Raw genomic sequence first — 10,940 nt, forward strand, 5'->3', positions numbered from 1 at the left:
CATCATTGAAATAAATTATATTTTAAAGCATATTAAAATAGAAAACCATAATTTTAAATTGTAATAATATTTCACAATATTATTGTTTTTTCTGTATTTATTATGAAATAAATGCAGCCTTAAATGAGCTTAAGAGAATTCAAAAACATTAAAAATAGTAATGTTTCCAAACTTTTGACTGGTAGTGCATATATATAAAATGCCGGACGAAAGTAATGCCACAACTTACACAACGGTGTTCAGATCATCTTTTCTCTCGACAAAATCAATCTAATGGCAATATTCCCATCCACTGATTCTGAATGTAAGCTTTTCCATACATTCAAAGCTTGCCTGTTACACTGGTGACTTCATGTGCCCATGTGAGTATTGAAAATTATAAAAAATAAATCTAGAAATTATTGAATTGTTGGATTTCAAATCAGTAGGGCTTGAGGCATCAAAAGTAACCAAGAAACAAGCTGTTTTATAGATGGTAATGTAATATTATTACTGAATTCTTATTAGTAATTAGTTACACTAATGGTTACAGCAAAAAGTAATATTATTATTGTAACTAATTACTAGTAGCTATTTACTGTCCAACACTGTAAGTGATAAACATATTGTCTTTGGCCTCAGTTGTGAGCTCTTACAGCAATGAGGAGGTCCGAGTCTATCAGACAACACATACTTAAGATCTGAGTGATGCACCTGTATGTATATTGAGATTGAGAATTTGGCATGTTGGTCAGGAGAAACAAGTAAAACAGTATTTCAATGTACAACCGATTCAGAAGAAGAGGATGGCCAAGATTATTCAGCACAGAGACACAGAGCCAATGCCTGGAGACAGTCTTTTTTGCAGTGGTTCTACATATATGTTACACAATGTTTCTCAGTGGCCACTAGATGTAGCTAGAAATCACTGTGTGCTCTGGTTTTGTATATTTTCTTATTGGAAACAATGAGAAGGTGTATTGTTCAGTTCACATTCTTGCTCAGATTGTCACTTTGTCCTGTGTCTGGGTGTCCAGTTAGTTTGTGTATATGTTATAGTAGTTTATCTTTTTTTAAATATACATTGTCTTGTAAAATTTGACTCTACTGATGCTGGTATCAGTTTATCCATAAAATTACCCTCCAATCAATCCTTCCATTTTAGTTTAGATATTTAGTAGAGTAAGAAGAATCACACTCAAAAACCGAGGAAATGTTACAAATATTTAATAACATGTGAGTGAATTTAGACATGCCAGCTCAAGAAATGTGAAAGTGTTGTGTGAACTGTCAAAATGCGTGTGGGGAATGAGAGGGTGAGAAAACAAGTACAGCTGAAAAATGTGCTAACATCAGGTCAACAGCGCCAGTCCTCAAAGTCTTACCGTATCAACATTAAACAAGCCAAGAATGAAATCAACTAAAACACCACCCATTTACTGAGATTTAGGCCAGGACTTCTAAAAAAATCTCTTAAAAACACGTTTACACAACCAGATTTTCTAATGTGTTTACCATGTGCTTCTCGCTATACACTCATATCCTTCCCTCTGAACGTTTAGTGCAAGCACATAAACAGATACGCATGTACAGATATGTTTCTATATTTCCTAAGTAGAAAAACATGCTGCTTAGATGTTAGGGTTTTGCTATGATGCCAAAATATTCTAAATTGCCTTCCTGTGTGGTTGCTAAGGTGTTGCTAGGTGTGCCAAGACAAAAAGTCAAGATGAATATGGCTCAGGTTCATTTTTTTAATTTATTTTAAGTATGAGCAACAGTAGTAAACACCACTAATCGCATATTATACTTCAATGTAAATAATTTAACTCATAAATATAATGTTAAATACATCCACACTTTAAAGCCAAGTTAAAAACTCTTCAATTACATCACAGGAACAGTCTATCTATAGATGTGCTGACAGGCCGTATCCCAGTGTTTCTGTTGACTTGTTAGACTCTTTAACACTTATACATCTTTAAGGGTTTTGTCTAATATATAAAAGATTCACATGCTCATTTTAACACTTGATAAAACATATTTAACCTCATCTCCTCTTCTGGGAAAACCTAATCTGAACCACACATCCCTGCAGATAAGTGGTGTGTATCAACACATTACTTGTAGATAAGTGGTGTATTTGTCCTCTCCCGTGCCTCTCTATCTGTCTTATGGGACTCTATCTGTGGACCAGTGCACATATATATATATATATATATATCTCACCAAAAGTGTCTGGCTTCTTCCTGTGAGAGTCTTCACTAACTATATTTTAGGTATGATTTTTTTTCAATTGCCTCCTTTCACCCATGTGATTTTACTACGGAAGAGGATTAGGGCCAAGCAATAATAAAAAAATAAAACCATCTCGAGATTAAAGTTGTTAAATTATGAGAAAAATGTTAAATTTCGAGAAAAAGTCGATGTAAAATGTTGAGAATAAACTCATTAAATTATGAGATTAAAGTCATTAAATTACGAGAAAAATGTAATTTAATGAATTTGTTCTCGTAATTTAACGACTTTTTTCTCATAATTTAATATCGCAATGTGATTGTCACGCGCATTTTGTCAGTAAAGCCGGTTCTCTGATTACCGCTAAATCGCCATCACCTGTCATTCAAGGCGATTCATCTGCGATAATGAACGCGATATTGCGTAGCTTGTCAGTGATCTACGGTTCTGTCTATTAAATGCCACTCCATTTGAAAGCAGGTGATGGCGATTTAGCGGCAATCAGGGAACCGGCTTTACTGACGAAATGCGCGTGACAATCGCATGCGATATATTGCCCCGCCTTACTTTATTCTCAACATTTTATCTCGACTTTTTCTCGAAATTTAACGACATTTTTCTCATAATTTAATGAATTTATTCTCGTAATTTAACAACGTTTTTCTTGTAATTTAACGAGTTTATTCTCAACATTTTATTTAGTCTTTTTCTCGAAATTTAACAACATTTTTCTCATAATTTAATGAATTTATTCTCATAATTTAACGAGTTTATTCTCAACATTTTATATCGTCTTTTTCTCGAAATTTAACGAGTTTTTTCTTGAAATTTAACAACTTTAATCTCAAGATGGTTTTATTTTTTTATTATTGCTTGGCCCTAATCCTCTTCCATATAAACTCATTAAATTACGAGAAAAAAACTTGTTAAATTTCAAGAAAAAAGTCGAGATAAAATGTTGAGAATAAACTCATTAAATTACGAGAATAAACATTAAATTATGAGAAAAAAGTCGTTAAATTATGAGAACAAATTCGTTAAATTACGATAATAAATTCATTAATTTAATGACTTTATTCTCAACATTTTATCTAGACTTTTTTCTCGAAATTTAACGACATTTTTATCGTAATTTAATGAATTTGTTCTCGTAATTTAACAAATTTTTTCCCATAATTTAACAAGTTTATTCTCAACATTTTATCTCGTCTTTTTCTCGAACTTTAACGAGTTTTTTCTTGAAATTTAACAACTTTAATCTTGAGATGGTTTTATTTTTTTATTATTGCTTGGCCCTAATCCTCTTCCATATAAACTCATTAAATTACGAGAAAAAACTCGAGAAAAAAGATTACAAGAAAAAAGTCGAGATAAAATGTTGAGAATAAAGTCATTAAATTACAAGAAAAAAAGTCATTAAATTACGAGAACAAACTCGTTAAACTTCGAGAAAAAAGTCGAGATAAAATATTGAGAATAAACTCATTAAATTATGAGAATAAACATTAAATTAAAAGAAAAAAAGTCATTAAATTATGAGAACAAACTCGTTAAATTACGATAATAAATTAGTTAATTTAATGACTTTATTCTCAACATTTTATCTCGACTTTTTTCTCGAAATTTAACAAGTTTTTTCTCAACATTTTATCTCGACTTTTTTCTCGAAATTTAACAAGTTTTTTCTCAACATTTTATCTCGACTTTTTTCTCGAAATTTAACAAGTTTTTTCTCAACATTTTATCTCGACTTTTTTCTCGAAATTTAACACGTTTTTTCTCGTAATTTAATGAGTTTATTCTCTACATTTTATCTCGACGTTTTCTCGAAATGTAACGATTTTTTTCTCGAAATTTAACAACTTTATTCTCAAGATGGTTTTATTTTTTATTATTGCTTGGCCCTAATTGTCACGGTTCATTAATCCGCTGTCTCATACTGTTGTCTGCGTGTAGGTTTTGGGATGTGTCACTTGATTGTTCTGTGTGGGCGTCGCCGCTGATTGCTGATCAGCGGCAGCTGTGGATCCTTACACCTGCCTATATAACGCCTTGTCTTTCGTCTCATGTTTGTCAGATCGTTTGTTGAAGTCCTGGTGTTGTCCCGTTGTTTCTCGTGTTTCTTGTTCCTGGATTGGATTCTCGTCGCTGTTCCCTGTTACCTGTCTGTCTCGTAGTGATGGGCAGAGCGAGGCTTCGTGAAACACTGAAGCAGTTGAATCAAATGTTGAATTTTATCATCGCCCTCTACCGGTGAACCACTGAAATTTCGAACTGTTTTGAAATGTTTCGAAACAGTGATGACGTAATGAAGCCTCGTTTACTAAAATCACGTGACTTTGGCAGTTTGATACACGCTCCAAATCACTGATTCGAAACAAATGATTCATGAAGCTTCGGAGCTTCATGAAGCATGTGTTTCGAAATCGGCCATCACTACTGTCTCGTTGGATTACTCGTTCTGGATTTCATTCACGGATACTCACACGGACACACGGACTCATCATTCAGGACCATCACTCATCACGGACACTTCATCGCCCATCGAAGTCCCTGTGTTACCCCTCTCCTGCTGTCTGTGTTGCTGCTGTGTGTTTGTTGTCTACTTACCTGGCGTGAAGCTCTATTAAAGAGATATTAACTTGCATTTGTATCCAGTCTTCTTTTCCGTGACACTAATCCTCTTCCGTATTTTACCAATATAGATCTACTATATTATTTATATTGTGAGGGAAGAGCTTTTGTTTTGGTCTAAAATGAAAGTTTAAGTGACATATTGGCATACAATTATTATTATTATGATGAATAAAAATAGTAAACTCTATTAGACTTAAAATTGTAGCTATATTTTTAGTAGCCAATGAATAAAATACAACAAATGAAGTACAGTTTATTGTTTTTGGAGGCATAAAATCAACAGTGTCAAGGTATTTCAACTGTCCTGATATCATAATGATGAAGAAAAAAAAAAAAACAGTCTTTGAAATCTTTGAGTAGTTTGACATATTTTTCATCTGACATTTCATACAGTCGACTGATGATGAATATGATGCAGGGCAACATCTCACTGCATGATATAGCCTATAGAATGCACATAGCATGTCCATAAAATTCAAGATATGAAAGGCGATTGATTTGAACCCTTTGAAGCTACGCCAACACCGGTAAGATCAGAACATTCACTGCTACATTCAAACGTGCCAGAGATGGACGTGCTCAGCGCTTCTTATATCACAACTATTCAGTGTTTATTTTAGATTTCAGACATTTAAATAGATTTTTTTTTTAATTTAAATTTTAGACTGGCTAAAAATCTATTTGTTACATTTATGTTTCCAGCTGGTTGGTGGTGCCCACACTCCATAACCGAGTGCATACATGTAATATCTGAGCAAGAGTACAGCCATGAGGACACTACAGTATATTTTCCAGTTTTGTGGAGAGATTCGTGCTGCACATTACATGCACTTTCACGTTAATATATTACATTGATGTGCCCTCGACATGAATTGTTAAAAAATGCCATAGTAACTGCCTCAAGCGAACTATAAAAATGAAAAGAATGACACGTCTGAAAGCTGCAGTTGTTTTTTATTGGCTAAAATGAATGGCGAATATCTCAGCGCCTATAGCCTATAGTTCATGATAGGCTATAGTTGACAAGTTTGTAAATATTTTAAATAATAAAAGGAAAAACAAAATAAAAGTGATAGATCTGTCATACAGAGCTATTGTGCCTGCGTGACACGTTGCTCCCCCACGTTAATAATAAATGTGCACATATTGTGAATTAATTTAATAAATGTAGTAACCTAGCTTTCTAGGTAGCCTTCAGTAAATTAACTTCTTTAACAAAATGATTCATAAAACATCAGTTGACCATATGTTTACTTTCAATTTCATATTTCCATATTGATTAAAAAAATCGCCACATTATGTATATATATATATATATATATATATATATATATATATATATATATATATATATATATATATATATATATATATATATATATATATACCGCCCTCCAATTTTTTGGTGCAAATACATTACAGTAACTTGACATTATCATTGAAGACCAGCAATAATAATTTTCATTTTGATTACATAACAATGGCAATAATGGGAATATATACATGTCAAAGACAGATATGCCCATTTGGCCCAGGTTTGTAAAAGATACTAGCTTCAACAACTGATTACCAATTAAGCTTAGAATACAATGAACCAATTAGAACCCAGTTTAGGTCAGATAGCTGCTAATAGTGGATAGTTTGATGAATCGAAAATGTAATTTTTTTTCTATGTATAAACTGTTTATATAACTGTTTTCGTAGTTTGTGTTGTCCCTTATCAGTGCAAAATTATCACAAATTTAAAAGGATTCATGCCAATATTGTCCAAAACCCCACTTTTCTAGGGCGTTTCCAAACTTTTGGAGGGCAGTGTATATATATACACACACACACACACACACACACACAAAAAAAGATTATAAAATTATTTTAAATTTTAAAATAAAGTTATTTTATTTTAACTTTTTAAAATATTAAGATGTATTTCACATGTATTCAAGGTGTAAGGAAAATAGTTTTACTTCATGATTACACAACATGACATTTTATAGTAATACATTTTAAACTTTACTTGAAAAAACTATATGACACCAGCATAAATACAAAGGGTACATAAAAACTTGGCATGTGTTTTAAACTAGATTTTTAAAAGAATTTTCTTCATTGTGGACACTCTTATTTGTCATTGATCATCTAAAAGGGCTGGAATAAGCTGTAAAGTAAAACAGACTTCTTTGCAGATCGTCAAAAGTCTGGCTCTGGAATACTAAAGTTCATCTGGTTAATAGTTTACAGACTGAAGCGTTAACTCTGCTGACACATAGGGGGAGATGTCTGGCCATGGCAGTGGTCCAGACGTGCAGCGATGCGGCATGCTGCTCTCCCAGTAATATTTCCACTGCTAATACTGTTATCACTGCTAATGTTGCGGCGTGATGATTGTTTTTTTCATCTTGAGCTCAGTGCGTGGTGTATCACTTATACAATGACAACAGGAGCATTGGGCTGGGGAGCACAAGAAAAAATATGTCAAGAACGTAGTAACTGCAATGCGTTCCAGATGACTACTAAGTGGCATGTGTGTGTGTGTGTGCCTGGGGCGTGTAAAGTGAGGTCTTGGGTGAGTCTTGGTTGACTCAGTGAAATAGTTGTTGTTGTAAACCCTTGGCCTGCTGATTAAATAAGTTAAGCAGCAGACAAAAAGGTCTTCAGACCCACAATCACTAAGGTCTAGGGTTGAACAGACATCACAACCAATAACCAGAGCAGCAAAGATGATCACTGTGCTGCCTCTTTGCCTGCAACACACGTTGGAGATGTATGTTGTGTAGAAGTGTTAAATAACTGAATTTGTTAGATCAAACAAATTGTCCAATCAAGAATCTGCAAATAATTTGTGATGTCATGTGGCAAAATCACATTACCAACATTTGTGGCTTTAGGTTAAAAATTGGAGTACGATTGTTACTTGGATTCAATACAACTTCACCAAAAATGCACATGATATGTATATATTAAATACAGAAATATCCAGAAGTTCTTCTGTGTGATTTCTACTGATAAAAGCATAAGCCAAATGCATACATGTAAATGCTCTTAGAAAGAAATTGAGAAACTGACATAACAAAACACTTTATTTTTTTATAATCCACTTTAGACTTTCTACTTTGCAACATGTTAACTAACTCTCATTATAGTATTAGTAGACTGTTAGAAATATAGAAACTCTGTACGCACATTTGTATTTAGGCATGTTCATGAGCAGAAATTATAATAACTCAAGAAAAACACCATAGATTAAACAGTATTGCAGACAACTCAAAAACCGAGCTTAAAATTGACCCACAACCTACAGTAGGGGTAGCCTAAATAATGAAAATTCACCCTCATATTGTTTTATATCAGTACAAGTTCTGTTTTCTGTTGAAATTAAAAGGAGATATTTAGCAGAATGTTCACACTAATCTTTTCCATACAAAGAGGATGGTGACCGGTGATCAAGCTGTGAAAAGCAACAACAAAAAATCATCATGAAAGCATTATATATGACATTGCACTACATTCAAAGGTTAACCATGTAGTTTCTGTGACACTACTGTAGTGGAATTACAAAAATAATGCACCTTTCGCGCATTGCGTCTCCCCAACTCAAACATCACAAACACAGCTCTTGTAGGTGCTTGTGAAAAGTAGGCTAGTTTCAATAAAAGGTCAAGCATATTAGGAATTCTTTTAGCTGTGTTGCTGTCATGAGTAAGCAATTGAGTAGAAAAACACTGTTTAGAGCGAAAGCAAACGTTTCGCTTATAATAAACCCATCCAATGTACTGCACAGGGTATTTTGGCATGATATGCCACAACTGTTTGAAACTGTCTACACTAGACACATCAATGTAAACAATATAAACTGAAACATTTGTCTTTCTGAACTGGTGAATGATGATTGTTTCAAAGCGTCCACTGTAGTGCGTTGCATTTCAGTGCCCTGTTCGCTTTGACATGTTCATGGCCTGTTTAATCTTTGTTTAAGACCTAAATGCAGTAAAATATTCCATGCACTTTTGTAACTGAAGCTGAATTTCTTTTCCCATGTAATGTGTCAGCCATGGTCCCGCACCGACTAAACACCCTCTGGCTAAGCCTGCTACAATTTCTCGCCCCAAACTCAAGCTGTTGTTTGAGCTGGAAAGAGAGAGATGGATCTCAATGTTTTGATGGTGCCTGGGGGCTCAATGTTTACACTTTTGGGGGAGATAAACCCATGAATGGCATACTAATAGTAGTCACTGAACAATAAACTGGGTTAAAAGAATGTATTTTTAGCACAAAAATCTTACATACTTTACCTCTCTAACTCTTTCCCCGCCACTGACGAAATTTTCCGTCATTTATGACACAATGCTTTGTCGCCATTGATTAAATTTTCTGTCAATCCATGTGTTCAATGTTATATAGTAAGCATTTTCTGAAAGAGTACAGAAACTCTGGATCAAAACACAGGCGAATATATATATATATATATAATATAATATATATATATATATATATATATATATATATATATATATATATATATATATATATATATATATACAGTGGGTACGGAAAGTATTCAGACCCCCTTACATTTTTCACTCTTTGTTATATTGCAGTCATTTGCTAAAATCATTTAAAAGCCACACACCTGTCTATATAAGACCTTACAGCTCACAGTGCATGTCAGAGCAAATGAGAATCATGAGGTCAAAGGAACTGCCTGAAGAGCTCAGAGACAGAATTGTGGCAAGGCACAGATCTGGCCAAGGTTACAAAAAAATTTCTGCTGCACTTCCTAAGAGCACAGTGGCCTCCATAATCCTTAAATGGAAGACGTTTGGGACAACCAGAACCCTTCCTAGAGCTGGCCGTCCGGCCAAACTGAGCTATCGGGGGAGAAGAGCCTTGGTGAGAGAGGTAAAGAAGAACCCAAAGATCAGTGTGGCTGAGCTCCAGAGATGCAGTCGGGAGATGGGAGAAAGTTGTAGAAAGTCAACCATCACTGCAGCCCTCCACCAGTCGGGGCTTTATGGCAGAGTGGCCCGACGGAAGCCACTCCTCAGTGCAAGACGCATGAAAGCCTTCCTGAAGGACTCCAAGATGGTGAGAAATAAGATTCCCTGGTCTGATGAGACCAAGATAGAACTTTTTGGCCTTAATTCTAAGCGGTACGTGTGGAGAAAACCAGGCACTGCTCATCACCTGTCCAATACAGTCCCAACAGTGAAGCATGGTGGTGGCAGCATCATGCTGTGGGGGTGTTTTTCAGCTGCAGGGACAGGACGACTGGTTGCAATCGAGGGAAAGATGAATTTGGCCAAGTACAGGGATATCCTGGATGAAAACCTTCTCCAGAGTGCTCAGGACCTCAGACTGGGGAGAAGGTTTACCTTCCAACAAGACAATGACCCCAAGCACACAGCTAAAATAACGAAGGAGTGGCTTCACAACAACTCTGTGACTGATCTTGAATGGCCCAGCCAGAGTCCTGACTTAAACCCAATTGAGCATCTCTGGAGAGACCTAAAAATGGCTGTCCACCAACGTTTACCATCCAACCTGACAGAACTGGAGAGGATCTGCAAGGAGGAATGGCAGAGGATCCCCAAATCCGGGTGTGAAAAACTTGTTGCATCTTTCCCAAAAAGACTCATGGCTGTATTAGATCAAAAGGGTGCTTCTACTAAATACTGAGCAAAGGGTCTGAATACTTAGGACCATGTGATATTTCAGTTTTTCTTTTTTAATAAATCTGCAAAAATGTCAACAATTCTGTGTTTTTTCTGTCAATATAGGGTGCTGTGTGTACATTAATAAAGAAAAAAATGAACTTAAATGATTTTAGCAAATGGCTGCAATATAACAAAGAGTGAAAAATTTAAGGGGTTCTGAATACTTTCCGTACCCACTGTATATATATATATATAATTCTACCTTTTTTCGTTCTTTTTTATCAAGCATGAAAAAATATAGTGCACACATTGTATGGACTACTTTTATGTTACTTTTTTGTGCTTTTAGAAATTTGACAGCCCCTGGTCATAGATTTTGTTAAATACTGCTGAACTATCCTTTAAGGCTGTATAGAGGAACACATACTTTGTGAC

This window comes from Chanodichthys erythropterus, chromosome 8, assembly GCF_024489055.1.
Source record: "Chanodichthys erythropterus isolate Z2021 chromosome 8, ASM2448905v1, whole genome shotgun sequence".
Taxonomy (NCBI): Eukaryota; Metazoa; Chordata; class Actinopteri; order Cypriniformes; family Xenocyprididae; genus Chanodichthys; species Chanodichthys erythropterus.